Source organism: Ambystoma mexicanum, chromosome 4p (genome assembly GCF_040938575.1).
Source record: "Ambystoma mexicanum isolate Mex_15411 chromosome 4p, UKY_AmexF1_1, whole genome shotgun sequence".
In the NCBI taxonomy this organism is placed as follows: Eukaryota; Metazoa; Chordata; class Amphibia; order Caudata; family Ambystomatidae; genus Ambystoma; species Ambystoma mexicanum.
In genome coordinates, this window is record NC_090927.1 from 1,139,183,347 (window position 1) to 1,139,206,702 (window position 23,356).

Consider the following 23,356-nt stretch of genomic DNA (forward strand, 5'->3'; position numbering starts at 1 on the left):
GCAAGGCAACATAAACAGGTGAGAAAACACGAAACCTGTGACAGTAACAAAGATCGCCATTTTGTTCTCTAACGTTTGCTCATTGCATTCTGTTCAAATTGCTTCGCAGCACATTTCTGCCTACACTTCTCAACTGTTAACATTGTTGTCTGAACGTGAAAGGACAAGGCCGCAAGGCCGCGAGGCTAATAAGGAGTTCGGTGAAACACAACGTAGGCAGCTCCTGAGAGGAATGACCAGCTCCCTCCCGAATGTAGCCTTGAAGGAGAGCCGCAGGGCATTTAATCATTTCACAGCTGCCAGCCAGTCTCGATATATGGTAGAGAATGTTAGAATAAAGCATCTAAAGGCTTGAATTATGCTCTTCTTACGGCCCCCCTTTTCCGAGCCCTGTAGAGCGTGCCGGCTCCCTGGACACGAATAGCACCTCAAAGATAGCAAGGTCTGGAATGTGACCCTTCCCCCGTATGTAGCTCGCTTACAAGAACAGAAGCACTGTGTTCTGTTCAACAAAGAAAAGATGTCTCCACACTTGCAAGGTTGCATATTGTTGCTAGAATAGATATTTGAAGGTGTCATATTCGTCGAAATTGTCCATCATCAAACTGAGTTCAAAGAAACCCAATAAAGGGGGGTGTTAAACATGTCACAGCTGATTGTATGATATGCATTTTGTATATATGTAACTAATGTACGTAATTGGCTCGCTTGCATCCCTCGAGGTCTAGAGATACACGTTGCGGGGCGTGAGACCGAGTTGGCCAACTGACACTATTTGCTTTGCAATAAACCCTAGCTTTTGGGAATACAACCTTGTGTCTGGCGTATCTATCGTGCGTGGTGACTTGCCTTGTTTCCATAACGCGAGGGACCCCTAGGGGCCCCTTTCAAGATGGTGCCCGAATAGGGACCCTCCCCCACTTGTTCCATGGTGTACGTTGTAATAGAGTAAAGGCGGAGAACGACGAGGACGGGACGATCGAGCTGGGATCAAGAGGTGTTCGGGGCGCCCTGTAGAAGTGATGAGAGATTCCTTTGCAGATCTGAACACATCTGATCCCTGATCGACGTATCTGGTCAGAGAACAAGGAGGCGAGGGTCCCGAAATGAGGCAGAAGCCAAGAAACGCAGACACAACGTCATTGGTTGCGTCAGTATACAGACGAATTGTGTCCTGGAGGACAATTTGATTTATCAGGTGAGTCATACCCCGATTCAAAATAACCCTGATATTGGTTGAGAGTTGACTTTGCAAAATCAAACGCCCTGGGTAAGGTTGATTAACCAAGGGGAGGTTGAAACATGCCTGGGGTATTGTCCACCCGAGCAGGGTTTTTCCGCTGCGGTAGACAATCTTTGGAGAATGGCCAAATTGCACCACCTGGGGGAACGCCGGCGTATGAGATGTATGCGAAGTATGGTGTGGGAGCGATAATATTCTGTGAGACTTGGCATAGGCAAACCAGAAAGCAACAAGACCATCAGTGGCCGATAAATGGTAGTTTTGAGATAGCGAGAATAGATAGCCTGGAAAGGGTGTTGATAAGAAAGAAAGCGCGTCCCGCAGCATTTGATATCGTTAAGGACTGGAGAAGGGAAGCAATGCTCCAATTTAGAAGTAGAGCAAAGCATGCGCCCAGGCATAAATCGAAAGATGAGGTAGCGGAAGAAAAGGAGGAGGAGGAGTGGACGGAGAGTCTAAGGAGGTCCGGTAGACGTGAACAGTTGAATATAGAAAAAATATACCCACAACGAGAATTGCACATAGCAGATGAAGTGATGGAAAACATATTGATCCATACAATACAAGGCCCAAGATCAGAAGCGAGGCCAAACACACCAGTAACTATTGCTCAAGCCCCTCCCGTAGCTCAAACTCTCCCTCCCGTAGCTCAAGCCCTCCCACAGCCACAGACCGCGCACATAACACTTCCTATTAGCCAGCCAGGCCCACAGCAGACACTCCCGTTTCCTATTGTCCTATCCGCACCTCCCGCCCTAGATACAGACTCAGTACGGTCCGTCCCTCCAGGGGTTGAAGTTGAAACCACGGGGGCGAGAGGCGGGACTGAACAAAGTAGATGCACATGGGTAACTCGCAGTGCGATCAGCAAAGAAAGGAAGGTGGAATTGCAGCAACAGGCAGAAATGTATATAGACGGGAATGATGGGATGGCAGCATTGGCTTCGATGTATGAATTCCGAAGAAGCAACAAAAGACAGGTAGTGTTGGAATGCATGGGTGGATATTTGGTGGAGAGATGGAAACAGTTAATTGGGAAATTACCACCACAGCGATTGTTAGATTTGAATGCATTAGCACGCTGCAGAGAAAGAGATTTAGAAGTAAGGGAACATTTATATGGACTTTTTTGAGCTGAAAAATGAATTGGATAATGATTATGCTGAAATGTTTACTGCACCTGGGTACAGGGGTAAGGATATCGGGAGAGATAGGAAGGAAGCGGTAGAGCCATATATACAGCAACGACATTCAATGTCGTCAGTGCAGAGGGGCGACAAATTGAAAGTATGTATACGAGAGGCGTTAAGATGGATGTCGGATCCCAGTATCCCCACAATGGAGATACATGAGATATTTGATGAATATTCCATGCCCATGAAAAGAAAAGCACTGCAGTCGATGGCTGAACATTGATTAGATAAAGATATAAAAAACGACAAGGCCAGCCCACTCAAAATAATGGCAGTATATAAGAGAGCATTAGAGCGAGGGACAGGAGAAACAGCCCTATCGCTTGATCTGGGAATACTGTTACACATGACAGAAGGGGGAGGGACAGTAAGTGCGGTATTCCCTATGAGGGAGGTCCCACCTACCTTTGTGCCAAAAACAGAGGTTCCCGCAGTGGGCAACGCAGTAGCGCAGGTAACGCCAGCCCATTATACCACCCAATATGTGCATGTCCCCTTTTCCAGACAGGAGGTGAACAACATAAAACAGACGATACCCGATATAAGAAAGAATCCTGCAGGATTTTACAAGGAAGTAGAATCCTGCCTGCAATCACCTGTGCTTATCATGGGTGACATGGACCTAATATTCACAGTGATCCTGCCAACAGAAATATGCAAGCAAATAAGAAAGGTGGATGACGTAACGGCCTATGGTGCCACATGGGCGGACTTGGTAATAGAAGACAGGAATAAAGAGGTTGGAGGGACACCAGGAGCGAACATGGTAGCATTGCCAGCACGCATAATACAGAAATTAAAAGAAATTGTCCCAGAGAAAATAATTCAATGGGACAAGTTGACTGCATGTGTGCAAAGCAAGGATGAGTTAGCAACAGATTATTTCAATAGGTTTGAAGAAGTATTCGCAGACTTCAGTGGGCAGGATGTGAGCTCGGAAGCGGGGAAGTGGCTATTTGTTGATAAATATGTGAAGGGGTTGAGACTTCCAATTCAGAACCTAATAATGACATCAGAAAGTGCATGGCAAGCAAAAACGCTGGGTGAAGTATTGCACATGGCCCAATATTACGAGACGAGAGTGAATGCGGAAAAAGAGAAGGAGGAGGAAGGCAGAGTAAATTTGAAAACAAGGGTGTTCCTGCAGCAAGTAGCAGGACATAAAAGAGGAAGAGGGAACGCACAAGGGAGGAGTAATTTGAATATGCATGGGGGAACATTGGGACCAAATCAGTGTGCATACTGTAAGGAGGAAGGACACTGGCGAGCGCAATGTCCACATTTACAGAATAGAAATGGATCTGGTCAGAGAAGACAGCACAGAGGGCACCAAGGAGCGAATGGACCAAATAGGAATAGTATGCAGCAGCACCACATTAATGAAGGTAGTCAAAATGAAGCCCAAAACCAAAGTGCTCCTAACCAGAGTCAGGGTCAGCAAAACCAACAGTATGGGAATCAGAGTGGGGGAAATAGAGGAAAGAATGGGAGCATTTCAATACACAGCCAAATACGTATTACAGTAATAGTAGTGACTACACATTGGATGATTTGTTATTTCCCCAATAGGAAAGCCCAGGGCAGGGGTCGGACCCAGTGTCTATTCCCGTGAATCAGAGACGACCCTACGTAGAAATGAGAGTCGGGAATGAGAAGCACCACTTCCTTGTAGATACAGGAGCGCAAAAGTGTTCAATAGACCATCACTTGGTTCTGGATATACCACTGTCAGGGCAAAAGAATATTTCCGGAGGGTTCGCAGGTACACCAGTCATAAACCCGGTGTCCCAACCAGTCCCAGTTACCATAGGACCATTCACTGAACATTGTCACTTTCTCCTAACAGAAAATTGTGGGGAGAACCTGTTGGGATTAAGCTTGTTGAAAAAGCTAGGTGCGATTATACATTGCACGTCAGACGGGGTATTTCTGACGATTTGGCCACAAGATGCCCCTGTGTCAGAATTCATGTCTGAAACTTTGCCAGGAGAGTTAAGAAAAGTGCCAACCTGTATATGGGCGATGCATGACAATGATGTAGGATGCTTCAAGATAGAGCCAGTGAGGATCATTTTGAAAGAAGGAGTTACACTGCCGCGAATTCCCCAGTGTAAAATTTCGGCTAACGGAGAGAGAGGATTGAAAAGTATTGTTTAAGATTTGGTGAAATTAGGGGTAATTGAAGAAATTACAGGCAGTACATGTAACAGCCCGATTCTTCCAGTGTATAAGAAAGGAGGCAATGAAGTACCATATTGTTTCATAATTGATTTGCGCGCGCTAAACAAAGTAGTTGATCCACAATTTCCTTTGGTCCCAGACGTCGCTACAATATTGACAATGATACCTGCCTCAGCAGAATACTTTAGTGTAATTGATCTAAAGAATGCTTTCTTTAGCATACTGGTGGACAAGGACAGTAGATATTTGTTCGCGTTCACATTAGGGGGACGATCATTTACATTCATGTGCATTCCACAAGAATATAGGAAAGTCTGAGTATTTACAGTAGAGCGTTAAAAGAGCAGCTAGACATGCTAGAATTACCAGTGGGGTGTGTACTATTGCAATACATAGATGCTCTATTGATCGCTGCTGATATAGAAGAGATTTGTAAAAAGAGCACCGTATTACTACTGTCACACCTAGCGGCACATGGCCATAAAGCTAGTTTGAAGAAGTTTCAATATAATCGAAAGGAGGTGGCTTATTTGGGCTACCTATTTTCGAAAGAAGGGAGAAGGCTAACGCCAGAACGCACAGAAAGTATTTCTTGTATGCTTATTCCAAAGACACAGAAAGGAGTCAGAGCCAAAATAGGCATGGCTTCTTAATGCCGGCAGTGGATCAGTAATTTTGCATTGATTGTGAAGCCAATGGTGCTATTAACTAAGAAGGATGCGGTTATACCTTTGCATTGGAATGAAGAATGTCAGAGAGCGTTTGATCAATTGAAAACTGCATTATGTTCTGCTCCAGTTTTGGGCACACCGAATTATGAAAAAGTTTTTAGATTGTTTGTATGCGAGAATGAAGGATGTGCATTGGCTGTTTTGACACAGGAACAAGGTGAAGAAATAGGCCGTGCGGCTATTTTTCTTCTGCGCTGGATCCTGTAGCGCGCGCACTATCACGATGTTTGCGATCTGTCGCGGCGGCTTCTGCATCGGTGAAACAAACGGAAGGGATGGTATTGGGGCATACTTTAATTCTGATGGTGCCACATGCCATAGATGTCCTATTAAATAGGACACAGACGCAACACTTCACCTCTGCTAGACTGACAAGATATGAAATTATCTTATTCGTGCCCCATATCCAAATTATGAGGTGTAGCGCTTTGAATCCTGCAGAATTAATGCCACTACCCACAGAAGAAATTGGTGACAACGAATCACCACCCCATGATTGCTTAATGGTCACTGAGAAAGAAACGAAGGGGAGAGTTGATTTAAGTGACAACCCACAAAAGGAGCCCGATGGAGAGTTATTTTGTGACGGCTCTTGTTTTAAACGACTTGATGGCACGTCAACTTCCGCTTACGCTATCACTACCTTAGAGAGCGTTGTAGAAAGCAAAAGAATCCCCTACAACTCGACACAAGCCGCAGAAATAATAGCATTGACCAGAGCCTGTGAGATTTCTGAAAATTTGAACGTGAATATCTATACTGATAGTCAGTATGCTTTTGGGGTGGTTCATAACTTTGGTCGACTCTGGGCTGAGAGGGGTTTCTTGACATCATATCGGGCCAGAATTCAACATGGCCCTTTGATTGTACGATTGCTGTCTGCACTCACGTTTCCAAAGCACCTAGCAATAGTGAAATGCGAGGCACATAAAAAGGTAACATGCAAAGTGAGAGAGGGAAACGCATTTGCAGACAGAATTGTGAAACAAACTGCCACTGATTTGTAAAATAAAATGATGACAGTCCAGACTGAGGAAGTACCCTGTATGATAGAAGATGAAATTGTCACTGTCAAAGAAATGCAGGCCGAAGCCACAGCCGATGAGATACAAGGGTGGGCAGAGGGCTCTGCTGAGTTAGATTCAGAGGGTTGTTGAGTGGACAAGGGATCTAAAAACTGGATGTTGCCAAATTCCTACGTAACTGCAATGGTCACAATGGCTCACAGCCCTACCCACATCTGTGCCAAGAAAATAATGCAGCACCTATCTACGGTATGGAAGAATGTAAACATAAAGAAGAATGCAGAGAGGTTGGTGCAGAACTGCATTACGTGTTTACAACACAATGTAGGAAGGGAAAAGTGACTCCAATAGGCAGTTTTGGCCCGCCCTCTATTCCTTTTGAGGTAATCCATATTGATTTCATAGAGGTGGAGAGGTGCCAAAACTTGAAATATGTCTTAGTGGTGATCTGTGCATTCAGCAAGTGGGTGGAGGCATATCCCTTAAAAGACTGCACAGCAATGAGTACGGCAAAAGTAATGCTTAAAGAATACTTTTCCCGTTTTGGCTTGCCCCGTGTCATATGGTCAGATAACGGTCCACATTTTGTGGGCGCAGTGGTATTACAGATATGTGCATATCTTCAGATTGATAAGAGATTTCATAGTTCGAGGCAACCGAGTTCGGCCGGTCTTTTTGAGAGGCACAACGGAATCCTCAAGTCAAAAATTAGCAAGATATGTGCAGGGAGCAAGTTGAGTTGGGTGGATGCATTACCGATAGCGCTACTGTGCATGCGTACGTCTGTACAGGCTAGAACTGGGCTCTCCCCGTATGAGATTGTGATGGGGAGGCCGGCGAATGTTTGGTGCGCACCTCCGCCAAAGCGACTGAGTGAAGTGGAGCATCCTGTACTTAGCACTTATTGTGGCCTTTTAATGCAGAAATTGCATTTGATTCATCAGCAGGTGCAGGAGGCTCTACCTGTAAGATATACTGGTCCGGGGCACGCGCTGGAGCCAGGAGACTGGGTGCTGCTTAAGAACTTTGAGAAAAAATCATCGTTAGCACCCAGGTGGCGCGGCCCCTATGAAGTGCTTCTGGCAACGCAGACTGCAATACGGGTGGATGGGAGGAAGACGTGGATCCATGCCACCCATGCCAAGAAGATCCCATCTTCACTGAAAGACTTGCCCAATCCGGACGACCGGAAAGAGACAGCGGTCCCAGAAACGAAAGAAGCTGATGCCAGTCCACTGCCGCTAAATCGGTCCCAGTGAGAAGTGAAACTCGAAACAAAGCCTGAAAAGATTGCCAAAAAGGGGAAAGGGCAAAGAGTGGCCCAACGTTGCCCAGCAGAACCTACGTCGCTGTTGGCCGACACAAAATCTGCATTGCAAATAACGGCAGACACTAAACGTGTACCCCTTTGGCGCCCCCCAGCACTTGCCATTACACCAGAGCCAAAGACCGAATCCGCATCACTGTCGGGGCGCACACCAGCATCTGCCATTGCGCCACAGGCTGACTCTGAGCATGGATCTGGAAGTGCACCGGCACTGTTCACGGATCACACAATACCAGGAGTGAGGCGATATGATTTGCGGCCTCGAAAGACAGAGTGATCCACAGTTCTTTGGTGTTTATGCTAACCTCTGGTTCCGCTCATGGACGGAGAAGGAACTAGAGGTGTAGAGGAGAGAAGCGTGAGAGTTGTACAAGTCGTACAATTCAAGAATCGCGGCTCCTCGGTGCGATCATAAAAAGTACATGTGTCCTGAACCAGAGCAGACAAGCTGGGCGCACATGGTACAAAGGCAATAGAGAACTGTTCAGAAGTCCTCTGAGCAGTGTGAGAGAGGATAAGTGATATTGCCTAGAATGAATAAGCAATCCAGGCTGCAAAGGGCTGGCAGACTAAACTGTTGACAATTCCTTTGAACTTATTGACATCCAGACAAGTGCGATGAAGAGAGATATCCACGACGAACTTTGTCAGGAAGAAGAAGGACGGTGAGAAAAATGTCGGGACCGGTTTCAGCCTCCTCTTGCACCACTGCTGAGAATGAGTTAGTTATAAAGACTGTAAACTTAGGGAAAACGCATGGTAAAAAAAATTGTATGCTGATCTTGACAATAATCATGTTCTTCATGAGTGTGGTAGCACCAATAACGACAGCCTTTGTGTTATGGTATGTGGAGTCTATACACCCATTGGTAATGTTCTTACCAATAGTTAATATATCCACTACTGAAAGCCTGGTTCAGGTGATTACTTATACCTTGTCCCCAATGGAAGAGAGACACAGAGAAGGGTATGGGAACAATACGTTATTACTCATCATGAATATGACGCATGCAATTCTAAAGAAAAATAATTGCTGGGTATGCGCTCATTTACCGCATCATGCGGGGAAAGGAATAGGCTGGTATGTACAACCATTACCATTAAGTTCTGCATGCAGTGCATCTTTAAGTGCAATGTTTTATGGGAAGTGGAATAAGAGTAGTACGGGTCAATTAGACAGAACAAACATGAATGAGTTTGAGGAAATAATTATGAGGCCTGTGGGTTGTTCCATATTCCATAAAGCGCGAGTGATGATCTCAGAACCTATGCCTAAAAATAAGCGAAAAATAACACGACAAAATAGACAAGATAGATTGTCCCCGCCAGTTAAAACATCTGTGATGACGTTTCGTGTAAGGACAGACGGGAACAAAGATGCAATTCCCCCTTCTTACACAGTGAATTACAACCCGAGAACTGTCCCTTTTTGTCTAAAAAAGAAAGGTTTCTATTCAGTAGGAACATTTACTGGATGCATGAATACAGCGGTACTAAAATGGGAAATAGAACCATTATATGTGGGAGATCCTGTCTATTTTATATGTGGAGAAAAAGCATATCCTTGGTTGCCCAGAAACTGGGGAGGTACATGTTATCTAGGTCTACTGTTCCCGGGAGTGTTCCTCTTAGAAACAGCAGACATAGCCAGGCTATCCAGATCTAGAACCCGAAGGAGTAGTGAAGGTGTTTTGATAGCGAAGGACGTGGCAAAATCATTCATACCATTCTTGTCCCAGATAGTGAACTCCTATAACATAAGGCAGGTGTCCAGAATACCAAAGGATACGATAAACACGACAGATATACTATTTAACATGACATTGGAAGAAAAGGGAATTAGGTTAATGACGCTGCAAAATAGAATGGCTCTCGATGTAATTCTGGTTGATCGTGGGGGAATTTGCAAAGTTGTGGGATCAGCGTGCTGCGTATTCGTAGATGACTACTCCCCTACGATTTTTGAAGCAATAAAAAAAATGCATGTCCTAAGCTCCGAACTCCCTACTGGAGAAGGGGCCTGGGGAATAGGGTCCTGGTTTTGGGGAATACTGCATTCTTGGGGATGGAAGTTGATTGCGATATTAGTAGTAGTGTTTGGAATATTCATAACGTGCTGTTGTTGCATACACTGCCTACCGATAGTTTGCACTGAGATAACTGAGGGATGTACTAAGGGATGTATGCATATGATAATAAAAAGAAAACAAACTTATGGCCGGGATGACAGAGACATGAATTAAATAAAAACGGTGAAAGAATTAATGGCTATAGATATTAATGAGGATGATGATGCTTATAATAACATGCAAAATTCAGACATAGGTACTTCAGACTCATCGTCATCAGAGGAGGATACAATGAATGAATGAGACGTTTGGCATACGGCCAAAAGGAGGGTTTGTCGGTCTAGAAAAATGGACACCTCTCTCGATTGACGGCAAACGTACTTTGGTGGCCAAAGACCAGCCGTCTCATGTACATAACGATAGAAATACAGGTTTCCGAGTTTGACCAACGAGCGGCAATTTTGATGTAACAAGGATCGCCATTTTGTTCTCTAACAATTGCTCATTACTTTCTGTTCAAATTGCTTCGCAGCACATTTCTGCTTACACTGCTCAACTGTTAACATTGTTGTCTGAATGTGGAAGGACAAGGCCGCAAGGCCGGGAGGCTAATAAGGAGTTTGTTGAAACACAACGTAGGCAGCTCCGGAGAGGAATGCCCAGCTCCCTCCCGAATGTAGCCTTGAAGGAGAGCCGCAGGGCATTTAATCATTTCACAGCTGCCAGCCAGTCTCGTTATATGGTAGAGAATGTTAGAATAAAGCAGCTAAATTCTTGAATTATGCTCTTCTTACGACCCCCCTTTTCCGACCCCTGTAGAGCGTGTCGGCTCCCAGGACACGAATAGCACCTCAAAGATAGCAAGGTCTGGAATGTGACTCTTCCCCGTATGTAGCTCGCTTACAAGAACAGAAGCACTGTGTTCTGTTCAACAAAGAAAAGATGTCTCCACACTTGCAAGGTTGCATATTGTTGCTAGAATAGATATTTGAAGGTGTCATATTCGTCGAAATTGTCCATCATCAAACCGAGTTCAAAGAAACCGAATAAAGGGGGGTGTTAAACATGTCACAGCTGATTGTATGATATGCATTTTGTATATATGTAACTGATGTACGTAATTCGCTCGCTTGCGTCCCTCGAGGTCTAGAGATACACGTTGCGGGGCGTGAGTCTGAGTTGGCCAACTGACACTATTTGCTTTGCAATAAGCCCTAGCTTTTGGGAATACAACCTTGTGTCTGGCGTATCTATCGTGTGTGGTGACTTGCCTTGTTTCCATAACGCGAGGAACCCCTAGGGGCCCCTTTCAAAGTATCCCAGCAAGCATATCTTAGGGGAAAGCTCAACGCATTGCCCTATCAGGTAATTGACCCTATCTGTTATCCCTATTCCAAAAGTGCTTAATTACCAAACATTCCCACACCATATGCCAGAATCCTGCTGATTCTTGTCAGCACCTGCGGCATCTGTGGGAATCATTTGGGTTTATTGCATGCAGTTTTTGAGGGGTAATGTAAACACAGTGTAGGATATTAAACTGTATTAGCTTAAATTGTGCATTCCTCAATACCTTGTTAAATTGTGATGATATTTTAGACCATGTGCCCTCTTCTATTAGCTTGCCCATGTCCCTCTCCCATTTCTCCTTCACCTGCAATTGTGGCAAACCCTGCTATCCTACAGTGTCTGGTACAGCCTGGATATTGTGTGCCCCTCCGTATGCATAATCAGTAATGTGTAGAGGAATGGTGTGGTCTGAGTTTTTTCTGGTATAGCTCCATTTTGCAGCCAAAGTCTTGACCAATCTAGCAAAGTTCAAAAATTGCCCTATAGTCATCTGGAATTCGTCAGCCCATTTAGTTTAGTTTGTTTATTTGTAAAGGGCAGCCAAACCCTCGGGTGACTGGGCGCTAAAAATATTTCAGTTCAACAGTGGTTACATATTGTTGCACAGACAGAATATGAAAAGAAAAAGAAACATTACAGTAAATGGTACAAAGGACCTTGTTACAGAATTGTCCAAGGTAAGGTACAGTAAGACGTAACATGATCAAATTACAGTTTGGATCCCACCGTTATGACGAATATTCATTCTATTGTTGGGTGAAGAGCAGTTCCTTGACTTTGACTGTAAACGACCAAAATGATGTGTCTGCTCTAATCGTCATAGGAAGTGCATTCCAGTATTTAGCTGCCAATACCGGAAAGCTAGCTCCCCCAGCAGTTTTCAGGTTGAACTTTGGTATGGTGAGTTGGTGAAGTTAGGGTGTTCTGGTTGGTCTGGTAGAGTGCTGTCTCATGAATTTGTCTGAAAGGTACTGTGGGGCTGTCAAGTATAGGCATTTGTGTGTGATGACTAGCGCCCGGAGTATAATTCTATCTCGGATGGGGAGCCAGTGGGCTTCCTTTCTGAAAGTAGTGATGTGGGCCTTCTGAGGAAGATTGAGAGCGCAGCGGAGGGCATTGTTCTGCAGTAGCTGCGATCTGTTCAGGTTGTGGTTAGTGGAGCCGAGGAGAACAGTGTTGCAATAATCTAATTTGGATAATATGAGGGCTCTAGCTAAAGTGAGGCAGCTGTTGGTGGAAAGAAATGGTCTGCAGGCATTTATAACTTTATTGGTATAGGCAGTTGCTGAGATGGTGGGGTTGATTGCTTTTTAAGGGAGAGTGTGGAGTCAAGGTATACCCCTAGAGTTTTGACTTCCTTAGATACTTTTATGACATTACCGTCGATGGTGAAGGAATGGTACCCGGGGTCCAATTTGTTGAGACAGGACTGTGAACCGACAATAAGCAGTTCTGTCTTGTCGTTGTTTAAGCAGAGGCTGTGGATGGCCATCCATGCTTGTATTTCTAGGTAGATCTCGTTCAGTTAAGCAACATCCTCGTCATAATTCCCTGTGAGGGCGATGAGGACCTGGGTGTCATCAGCATAGTTGGTGTATGTGGCACCCAGGTCATCAAGGTGGTCGAAGATGAGCTTGGTGAAGATGTTGTAAAGTGTGGGGGAGATACAAGAACCTTGGGGAACTCCACAATGGATTGGGACGGGTCTGCAGCGGCGCCACCTGAAGGGGCAAAGACTCCGGTTGTTCTGTCCGATAGGAAAGACTGAATCCAATTGGTGGCATCCTGGGAGAATGCAGCAGCTAAGGAGAGGTGTTTGGTGAGAATTTGGTGATGGACTAGGTCGAAGGCTGCAGACAGATCCAACAAGAGCAAAATGGCCAGCGTGCCCTTGTCTTTGGCTTCATCCATTTGGATTTTTAGATCCAGGAGGGCTGTTTCTGTCCCATGCCTGGGTCTAAAGCTGGATTGTCGCAGTCCTAGAAGGTTGTTGACTTTCAAATGTTTTTGGATTTGGAGGTATGCTACTCTGTCTAGTATTTTTAGGAGCGATGGGACCATAGTGATGGGGCTATAATTAGTGAGAGTGTAGGGCTCTAAGTTAGGTTTTTTGAGCAGGGGTAGGACCCAAGCCTCTTTGATGTTATTGGGGACTGCCGAGTTTTTGAATGAGGCATTAATAAGTGCGATGATGAAGGGAGCCAGGTCTCTGGCACCGTCCTTAATGACTGAGGCAGGACATAGGTCACCGAGACAGTTAGAAGGTTTTAAGCTGGCAATTATGTTTATTATTTTGTCCTGTGTAATGGGAGAGAAGTGGAATAGGGGGCAGTTAGGGTGTAGATGGCTATGCCGGTTGTCAGGGTGGTCCTTAGGCATGACACTGGCTTTTTTGGATTCTAATTTGGCCTGCAGGAGGGCTATTTTATTTGAGAGTGCTTGTTGGATATTATTGCACCAGGTTTTGTCCTTGATGCAGTCCTCAGTGGGGGGTACGGTATATTCCAGTTCTCGTAAAATAGAGAAGAGCTCTTTAGTACCAGATTTGGCATTGTGTATTCTTGTGTTAAAGATCTCTTTTTTGGCATTCATAATAGCAGCTTTTTATGTGGCTGCTGATAGGGTGAATTTTTGCTTGGAAGTGATCGATGGTGCTTTTCTGGATTCAGCTGTTCTCTTGAGGTTGCCAATGCCTTAAGTTCTGCCGAGAACCATTTGTTCACATGTGCGGTGGGTTTGGGCTTTCTCCATTTGTAAGGCGCTATTAAATTCAGGGCTTGTTCCATTGTATTATTGTAAAGTTCGACTAATGTTGTGGGGTTAGTGTTGGGGAGATACCAGTTTCTGAGGTAATGGGCATTATCAAAGGTCTCAAATTCTCCATGGTAATATTACGTTTGTTTCTGGCCAGGGTTTTCGGACCCTCAGTTGTGTGTTCCTTTTTTTGAGTGGTTTTAGGTACAGTAAATGTGATGAGGTGGTGGTCTGACGAGGCACAGGGCGTGATGTCAGTAACCGAGATGTTGCAATTAGCTTCGGCGAGCCAGTCTAATGATCTGCCTTTGGTATGTGTAGGTTTGTTAATGTGTTGTGTCAAACCTAATTGTGTAATAGTATCGCTGATTGATGATGTGTTTGTATCATTAGGGTCCTGTAGGCCGAGGTTAAAATCGCCTAGTAATGTGATTTGTGAGCCAGGTTTTGTGTTGGTTGTTAGTAGGTGGGAGATGTCCTCCTCAAAGGAGGTAATAGCCCCTGGGGGTCTGTAGATCGAGTGAAAAAGTATTGTTTGGGAACTGGATAGTAAGAGTTTGAACGAGAGTAATTCAGCAGATGATATGTCTATATTTTTAACTTCTCTAACATTTAAGTTTGTTTTAGCAATGATGGCTAGTCCTCCCCCTATCCCTGTCACTCTGTCTGAGATGATAATAGTGTAGTTTTCGGGTACAGCGATAGCGAGAGAGGGTCCAGCAGCGGGGTGTAGCCAAGTTTCAGTAACTGCAAGGAAGTCTAGCTTGTTCGATATGATCGCATCAGAAATGTTGGGTGAGTGGGCGACTAGGTTGCGTGCATTGATAAGGGCTCCTTTGATAGTAGTGGTAGCCGGGTCTATTAATAACTCAGGCGGTTGTGTGTGTTGTATAGTAGGACAGAGGTTGTTACGTTAGCCCAAGTGGGGGAGTTTGCTTTCCGTTCGTTGTGACATAATGGTTCTTCTGGCTACTATCTGTTTAGCGCAGATACGCAAGCTTAGTCGGGAGTTTCTTAAGTGCAGAGGGCAGGCCATGTTGAGATTCAGGATGTTGGGTGGGGTTGTGCGGGAACTCAGTTTAACGTTTCTCAAGTAAGTGGGGTTGGGTACAAGAGGTGTGGGAGAGGAGGCAAATTTGGCGATCCATTCACTCGGTGATAGCAGTGGTTGATAGGTGGTGGACGCGCCTATCGGTGGGGTGGGTAGTAAGTTGTTCCAAGTGTTAGGAGGGAGGTTAAAGGGTGCTATAGTATGGAATAGCAGGAGGATGGTGGCCATAGTAAGTGTCACGTGTATAAGTGAGTCCATGATGTACGGATGTACTGGGTCAAGTTTGAACAAAGAGGTAGAGGCTAGATCAATAGGCACACCATTTGTAGTGGTAGGCTAGATCGATAGGCACACAATTTGTAGCGGTAGGCTAAATCAATAGGCACACAATAGGCAATAGGCACAAAGTTTGTAGTGGTAAGCTAGATCAATAGGCGCACAATAGGCAATAGGCACACCGTTTGTAGTGGTAGGGTATATCAATAGGCGCACAATAGGCAATAGGCACACAGTTTGTAGTAGTGGGCTAGATCAATAGGCTAGATCAATAGGCACACAATAGGCAATAGGCACACAATTTGTGGTGGTGGGCTAGATCAATAGGCACACAATTTGTAGTGGTAGGCTAGATTCAGGGTGCGCACATGAGCAGTTATATTGAGACTGAATCTGGGTGGGCAACAAGCTATAGTAGTGTGCTTGTGAGCGCATGGCCTACCCCAACACTGCAGGAGCAGTACACCGCCCGGGGAGTGAAGCCAGAGATTCCTCCCACATCAAGGTAGGCCCCCGGGCACCTTGCACCTGACTGCCAACAATTTTAATTTTAATAAGCAAAAGCACTGACACATGCGCTTTTGTTCCTCCATGACAAGGACTCCCTCTGCCAGAAGCCCACTAGTGCCAAACGTCTTATTTGCAAAATTACGCAATTGCAGCCAGATCCCTTGCCTTCCCGACCACCATTCCAAGATGGCCGCATGCCGTTCATAAGCATTTATGCCTTCCTGGTCTGGGTCCACCCAGGCTCCTTGTGCCCCGCCATTGGCTGCCAGAGCAAAGAAAAGCTCCAATCACGCGCCGGCAGGCATAGCCGGCCTCCGACACGAAGGCCTATGCACAAAGGCAACTTGCCCTGTCCCAGCCTGTCCACACCTTCCCAGCCGTCGGCCGGACTCTCTGCACCGCGGCCGCCCTGCCCCTCGATAAACACTCCAAGGTACTCTATAACTCTGCCATGCACATGCCACTTCCACTACTAATGTTTAACCTGTGAAATCAGCTCCTTAAGGCTCTGCCTGCTGCACTTCCCATCCACACCACACATCTAGGTGTGGTACCTGCACTGTATCCTCTTTACTAAGCATTGTATTCGTTGAACTGCTAACTATTGTGCCCTGCCACCATTTAGCCTCTGCCTGCCCCACTTAGAAAATCGAATCTAGGCATTGTATTTTGTTGAACTTCTACCTACTGTGCCCTGCCATCATTTAGCCAAGCCTGCCCCACTTATAACATCGAATCTAGGCATTGTATTTTGTTGAACTGCTACCCGCTGTGCCCTGCCACCATTTAGCCTCTGCCTGCCCCACTTAGAAAATCAAATCGAATCTAGTCATTGTATTTTGTTGAATTGTGACACACCTGTGACCTGCCTCTACCCAGCACTAGTCGCACAATCTCCCTGTCATTTCCTGTCACATACCAGCTGCACACACCAGCTGCACACACACACACAGCCACTCTCCACTATCATGATGCCCAAGAGTGCACCTCCCAATCATAGCACAGATTCACTCTCCCGCACGCTCCTTGCCACACTCCGCTCAGCCAGCCTAACAGCCCTCTTTATAGCCTTCACTATAATGGCCTCTACGCCTCTACACATATACCCAGCACACCTCACGCAGCGTCCGGCACTAAATTCACATGCCGCAGCACCAGACTATAACATCACACAGTCTCAGCCACCTAACCTAGCCACCAGACTCCGCAATCTCAGAAATCGATCACTTCCTAGGTATTTACTCTGCTCACCCACACCCATCATGACTAGAAACACCAGATTAGGCACCCGCACTGCACCACTACCCCACACTAAGATGAGCAAAGGCACTGCCCCCCACCCCACCACCCCAACCAACATCTACACTACCTTGCACTAAACCTCTCAATACCACACACCACAACAAGCACACTTCACCCCATACTAGTACATACAAAAACATCAAAGGCACACAATACCCACCTCTTAAATGTGCTCTACTCAACGTACGCTACCTACCTGCACATGCCCTCGAGATAAATGATCTACTATCCACACTTAATATGGATTTACTATGCATCACCGAAACCTGGCACAATGATGCCTCCTCCCCAGCCATCGCACTAGCCCTACCCACAGGCTACACCATCCTTAGGCAAGATAGATTTGATAAGATTGGAGGAGGAGTCGCCCTTATCCACAAAGACTCACTGTCCATTAGACTAGCAGACCATAGTACATGGGGTGGTAATGCTGATATCCTATCAGCCAAGCTTACACTCTCCCCCAATAATCTAATCAATATTCACATCCTATACAGACCTCCCGGACTCCCAGATGACTTCCAAGAGCACCTTTCCCACCGGCTCAGCAACAACATTAAAAAGTCCTCCAAAATCCTTCTATTAGGAGACTTAAATTTAGGATATGATCCTAAGGATAAATCCGCCAAAACCCTAGCTAAAGAACTCGCAGACTTAGGTTTCTCCCAAGGAGTCCTCACCCCGACTCCCTCCAAAGGCTGCACCCTTGACTTGGTCATGGATCACAACTGTGCATCCAACATTACCTCAAACACTGCCCTTCCATGGACGGACCACACGTGGATCGAATTCCTTATCCCCACCAACCCCAAACCTAAGACTCTCATCCACGCACCACCTGCCACAACAAGAAGTTCTAAAAAACTCAACGCAGACAACTTGCATCCCCACCTTAAAAGCCCTTGCCTAGCACCGCCTTTCTCTCAGGACCCAAATATACTATCAGCTTCAATGATACTCTCACCAATGCCATAAACCCTATAGCCCCACTTGAAAGCAAGAAGGAAAAAAAATAATTTCACTGCAACTCTTGGTTCTTGGAAGAACTCCAAACCCTCCCAGCTCAAAAGCGTCTGTCGCTTAAAAACTGGCAAACGGATACCGGTGACCTAAATAAGAGCCTCTTCAAACAAATAGCCCTCCAATATAAAAAAGCCATCTTAGCAGAAAAATCCAACTCCTTCAATTATAGGATTTCAAAGGCAAATTCCCAAGCTAAAGAACTATTCGCAATCTTTAATGAATTAGTCACTCCTCTGGCTACCCCTGACGAGATAACTAAAGACAAAGCCTGGTGTGCTAGCATTCAGTCCGCCATGCTCAACAAAATAAAGCTCCTCCAGAATAAAATCCAAAACCACTGCAAAGCCCTCCCAAACCAAAAAGCCAACCGCCCTACACAAGACAAGCGTAGTAATTTCAATCACGCTCAATTCTCCTTCAGAGATGTCACTGAACCTGAGGTCCTTAATCTCATCAAAAACCTCTAACCATACCTCTGCAAAGCAGACATTTGCCCTCCCAAAATCATCAAGGAATGCGCTAACAACCTAGCACCCCTGATTACTGCCTTCATTAACGCATCTTTCCAAACAGGAACTGTCCCAACCAATCTCAAGGAAGCCTGGGTGCGGCCACTTCTAAAAAAGGCCACTCTTGACCCAGCGCAACCCAACAACTACAGCCCGATAGCGACAGTCCCGTTACTCCTAAAAATCCTGGACAAAGCAGCTCACATCCAGATCCAATCATACATAGAAGCTAACTCCATACAAGGCAAAAGACAATCTGACTTCCGTGTCGGGCATGGAACAGAATCCGCCTTATTAGACCTAAAAAATCAAATCTCACAGATCATGGACAAAGGCAAACCTGCTCTGCTCCTCCTTCTCGATCTATGAGCTGCTTTTGACCTGGTAGATCACCAAACACTTACCACCCACCTCACCCATGCAGCCCATTTCTCTAATCAAGCAGCATCCTGGATCACTTCCTTCCTTGAAGGAAGAGCCATGAAGGTCTACACCGACACAGCAAACGCAGATCCTACCACTATAAACTGCGGTGTCCCCCAAGGATCTTGTACAGCCCCCTATAACCTCTTCACAAAACACCTCTTCGTCCTACTTGACTCCATGGGTGTTGCATACACAAACTATGCAGAGGACACTCAAGTACTTATACCCCTATCTGGACTCTATCACCAAGACGCTATGGCCCTTCACAACATCTATGCCACTATCAAGCTTGGATGGCAATCAATGGCCTCTGTCTTAACGGGGAGAAGACTCATCCTTGGCCAGACAAACACATTAACGAAACTAAGCCCCCAATACGACAACTTCAACATAGACAACTCAACCATCTCCATATCATCCTCTGTCAAGACTCCAGGTGTTCACATTGATGCAAATCTATCGATGAACAAACAAGTCAGCGCCATAGCCTCTGCATCAGCGTTCAGCACCAAACTCATCAATGCCATTAAACCCTACCTATCCACCCCCAACCGCTTCGTCATAGCTAGAGCAACTATAGGAGCCAAACTTGATTATTGCAACGCTCTCCTAGCTGGCACCTCCGCCAAGAACATTCACAGACTGCAAACCACACAAAACAATACCCTCAGAGCCGCTATGAGCATCCCTAGAAGAGACCATATATCCCACACCAGACGTGAAGCACGGTGGCTCCAACCGTATTACTTTGAAAATCCTCACCATCACACACAGATGCATCAACAAAACCGCTCCAGCATACCTATCTGAAGCAAAATCAAGGACCACATCCACTCGCCCCACCAGAGCTCAGTACACCATCCAGCTACACATACCACGCATAAAGAGAGCCACACCTGGAGGTCTAGGCTTCTCCTATATTGCACCAAAACTTTGGAACTCACTCCCTGCCACCCTTAGAGCTGAAACTTCCATCTCTGTCTTCCGCAACAAATTCAAAGCCACTCTCCTCAACTAGCATTGCAACTGCCTCCTCCACTTCTGCCATGTATATTGTAATATAACACAAATGTAATATAACTATATTGTAACCTGTATATATATATCGCTAATGACTATGTAACTATATTGAAACCTGTATATATATTGCTAATGACCATGTAACTAAGTAACTAAGCTTTGTACTGTAACAAGTGCCACGATGTCCACGGGCTGTTGTTCGCTATATAAATACGAATAAAACAAACAATACAAACAAAGAATTAATACTTGCATATGACTGGAGTATGGGTAAGGCAATAAGTATACTAGTACAGAGTGATACTGGTTGTATTAGTTTACAATTAGCATAGTGCTAGGTCAAGCAGTGAATATATGTTGCTAAAGACATGGTATATATGTTGAGGAAGGTTAGTAGCTTTATATAGTGTACTATATTACATGTTTTGATACATGATTAGGGCCTGGGCATACCGTTTTGTTCGTGGTGGTCATCATGGAGGTGACTCCTTAGGTGTGTAGGCTTAGTCATTGTTGGAGCAGAACGGGCATGAAAGTTCTGACACCTCGATGCGGGAGATAATAGGCAGTATGGTAAGCAAGAGCGTGGGCGAGCGAGTAGATGGGTATTGACGCGTCCAGACGCGAACAGGGGCAAACAGGGCCTTTTTTGGCCTTCGTTGGCCGCTGGCTTTCCGCCTGCCAGTGGGGGAGGAGTTCTGAAAAGGGGACGCGTTGCTTAGCAACGTAAAGGCGACCAAGCCTCGCTTTGGTGCCAAGAAGCGCCCGACATTTTGTTTTGGGTCATGGAGGTGCGGGGCTTCAGTAAACAGGTACTGTAGTCCCGGTAGCCTTCTGTTGCAGGTAGTGGTGCAGGATGGCCAATATTTGTGTGCAGATGGCAGCGCTGGCTCAGACGATCCTTGTAGGAGTGGATCAGCTGTTGCTGCAGAATGCTGCGATCGTGCTGGAGGGGTGATGGAGGCTACGGCCTCATGGTGCAGCAGCACAGAGATTTAGCGAAGGACAGCAGTATTCCATCACCAAATAGGTCCCCTAGTAACAGGCGCCATTCCCAGTGCATTTAGCGTCCTGATCTCCTTGATTATTGCTTCCACCTTGCCATCTAAACTTGATGGAACATTTGTGCTATATCCTCCCCATAGTCACAGTTTAACGCATGTTCGTTTCCACGCCATTTGGACCACCCGCCCAATGGAAGATAAATTGCTTGTTCCTATGCATCTCCAAAGCAGCTCCATCCCATTATTGTGCATTGGGTGCTCTCCCAGTAGCGTCCTATCTGCTCTGGTCCCCAGGGCGTCCAATCTAGTAGCATGTTGCAGCTGGGACACTAGAAAGTATAATTCAAAGTTGGGGAGGATGAGTCATCCATCTTGATACTTCTGGTGTAAAGTGGAGAGTGCTACCCTTTCGCACACCAGAAGTCCTATATTTTGCTGTCTAGGAGTTTAAATAAATGGTAGTCTAATCATGTATGGGATATTTGCAAACAAATATAGCAACCTATGGAGAATGAGCATTTTGCATATCACGATTTTACTCATCAATGACAAGGGTAGTTTCTTACAGAACACTATCCTCTCTTCTATGCTGGTAAGTGCCCTTCCCGTATTGGATTCAAATGTACCCATCGCAGTGTGGTGAACTTGTCTTCCTAAGTAGCTGAAGGAGTTTGTATCCCATCAAATCCCAACTTCCGGAAGTTCCCTCAATGTTTTCTCCTTCAGCCCAGGTAACGGGAAGAGCTTGAATTTCCCGTTGTTGATACGAAATCTGGACAGTTTCCCAAAATTTCTCTAAACCTCTGACATATATGGGATGTGTAAACGCGTGTTCTGTACGTATAGAAGTATATCATCGGCATATAGGGATATCACATGCGGACGGCCCCATACCACTATGCCCATGTCCATGAATTGCTCTCTAATGATGCTTTCCCCAGGGGTTCTAGTGCCAAAACAAACATAATTGAGAACATGGACATCCGTGGTGTGTGCCCCTCTCCATCTGCCAGCTTAACGAGATTTCCCTGCCTGTTTTCACCCTCATAGTTGGTTCACAAGATAGCAATCAGACCCAATCCAATATGTTCCGGCAGAGATGCGGAGATGCGGCAGAGTCAACACAATCACCACAGTGAGCGTGCTGCAGTAACTTTTCCCTGTCTGTGAGAGAGGAGGAGCTTTTACTCCAAAACATCCCCCATACTGCGGAGTGGAGCAGAGTTCGGGCAGAGTTAACACAGTCACCACAGTCTACACGGTCGCAGCGGCGGCTCGGCTAGGAGATTATCCCTGGTGCTCCTCCAGGTAAGAGACTGCTGGCCTTTGCTTCTGCTAAACTTTGGCGGTAACATTTCCCGTATACACAGTATACTCAGCATAGTTGTATTGGCTCTGCATGGCTCTGCTTGATTTTGAAAGCCATCATTTAATGCGCGAGTGTGGCGTTGTGAATCCGGTCCCTACCACCGCCATAGCCTGCTGATACTGGTTTGAATGGACAACTGCTTGACATTGCCTGGCTGCTTTCAACTTAGCCCATTAGCAACGCCATAGCTTGCCTATTTTGCTGACATTGCTGGATTGTTTCCTTATTGGAATTGGATATGGAACTCTCGGAAATTGTCGCAGCGGTGTGACATTGCGAATCATCTTGTAAAGCAACGCCATAGCCTGCCTACCTTTAGTGACTTTTGCTGCATTGTGTCTTGTTAAGGAATAGGAATAGGCGCGGGAGTGTAGCAAGGGACGCTATGGCCCGCCCGCCCTTTATCTAGCATTGTCCGTCTTGTTACCCCTTAAGAACAATCTGCAGAACTGATTATTTTAAATACTGTTAAATTTTGATTCCTACCCTGTCTCTAATAGTGTGTGCTCCTTTCAATTGGATTTACATCCACGATCAAATAGTGTGTTTTTATTGTTGATATATTGTTCTGTGTTTTGTATCAAATAGTGTGTGTTCTTTTAAACATGTTATATAGCTGGCATCAAATAGTGTTTTGTTTTTTATCCTGGTCTATAGGGGGTTTCGAATACTGTTTGTTAATTGCGATCTTTACCTGATGTCAAATTGTGTGCTTGTTAACCTGTTTTTATATCTTGTTTGCTTTATCTTGGGAACTTGTTTTTAAAACTTGCATTTTGTTGCACATTTTGCACATCTTACGAAAGTTGGTGAATAAAAAGTCACTATTTGCACTAAAATGCTGAATGGTTTGAGGAGCCAAATGATACCCGAAGACTCTTCTCCATTTGACTGTCTGGAGTTGACGGTTACTACCATCCTCACAATAGGGAAGGAAGAGAAAAAAAATGAACCCAAAGTGCGCCCTGTAATACACTGTTTGGCACGGTCGCT